Source organism: Antechinus flavipes, chromosome 3 (assembly GCF_016432865.1).
Source record: "Antechinus flavipes isolate AdamAnt ecotype Samford, QLD, Australia chromosome 3, AdamAnt_v2, whole genome shotgun sequence".
Lineage (NCBI taxonomy): Eukaryota > Metazoa > Chordata > Mammalia > Dasyuromorphia > Dasyuridae > Antechinus > Antechinus flavipes.
The window spans coordinates 530,979,583-530,981,172 of NC_067400.1; positions in this window are offsets into that span (position 1 = coordinate 530,979,583).

Consider the following 1,590-nt stretch of genomic DNA (forward strand, 5'->3'; position numbering starts at 1 on the left):
TTTCTGAGAAATGATAAGACTGTTACAGGACTTCAAAATCTGCTGGAATCATTGGATTCCCTAAGACATAAAAAGACTTTTGCTGGACTTCAAAAACTTGGGGGGATCATTGGATTCCCTGATATGTGAAGCAATGGACAATAGACTGGTTTTGGACTATCTCTTGGCTGCTGAAGAGGTGTATGTGTGACTGCTGTTTACATACTCTCCTTCTAGGACTTCTGGCAATCTTTTACATCATACTGTTGATTTATATTGTTTGTTATACCGTTACTTGGGTGCATAATTCATGTTTGTTACACCACATCAAGCCTGCACTGACTGTGGGGAGAGTCATCACTAATAGTCTCTGCGTTGTTGCTATGTGCTATGTGTTCCCATGCTGATGGGTTTGTGCATAATAAGACCCTTGAGCCCAGAAACCTGCTAGCAACCCCCACTTCCCTTGGTGCTTTTCATCTCCCTTCCTGAGATGTCAGGGAGGGCGTGATTATCTCCTTTTTAGTGCTTTCACCTCCCTTCCTGAGAAGTCAGGGGGGTCGTGATCACTTCCTTTTCGGTGCTTTCACCTCCTTTCCTGAGAAATCAGGGAGGGTGTGATCACCTCCCCTTGGGGGCTCTGACCTCCCTGAAGAGTCAGGGATGGCATGATCACCTGTGTTCTAAAACAAAAGAAAGCGGGAGATGTAATGGGCTGAGGCTTGAGTTGATGCACTGAGGTCCCAAGCACATGAGGCTAAATAGTAATTGGACCATACTCTATTAATACGTAAGCTTGGAGAAAGAATGGCCCCCACCCACTCTTTGTGCAAGTCCTGATGTGTTGTATAGGAAATGACGATTTTGGTGGGTGGAGGCAGGGAGTGGAGAAGGAAGGGGAGGAGAGACCTTTGGGACGGCCATTGACACAGTTGCCGACACAGTTGCCTCCATGGTTGCCTCGGCTCGCGTCGCTCTCTCTTAGCTGGCTTCCTGTCGCAACTGCCTATATTTGCTATCGCAATCTTTCTTGCCTATATTTGCTATAGCAATCTTTATTCACCTCTTCGCTTCAATAAATATTGAAGATTTTCCCCTTAACCTGAATTCCTGACTCCGGCTGACTTTAAATACGCGGTCATTACATTCCCACACAACTATTGTCTGAGGCAAGTATTCCTGACTCTAGGTACAATGCTTCATTATTATGTATTATATACTGTTTGCATATCCTGTGTTACTGTACCATCTAACTGCCATTGGAATACCTATGGCACCGAGATCATGAAAACATTTGGAAGATGAATTGAAATGCTGAAGTATTAACAAGGACTTGTACATGTATAAAAGAAAAACTACATTCAAGAATTTAATAAAATAAAATACTTATATCTATGATGTTATTAGAATAGGGAACTCTCTCTGGAGTCAGGAGTAACTGAATTCAAATCGGGCCTCAGACACTTAGTAGCTCTATGACCCTGGGCAAGTCACTTAAATTAGATTGCATTTAAAAAATGCAGTGGGGACAGAGGCTGGGTGGGTGGGAGGGAAGTTATGTGGCTCAGTGGATAGAGCACTAGCCCTGAAGTCAGGAGGAGTTCAAATCTG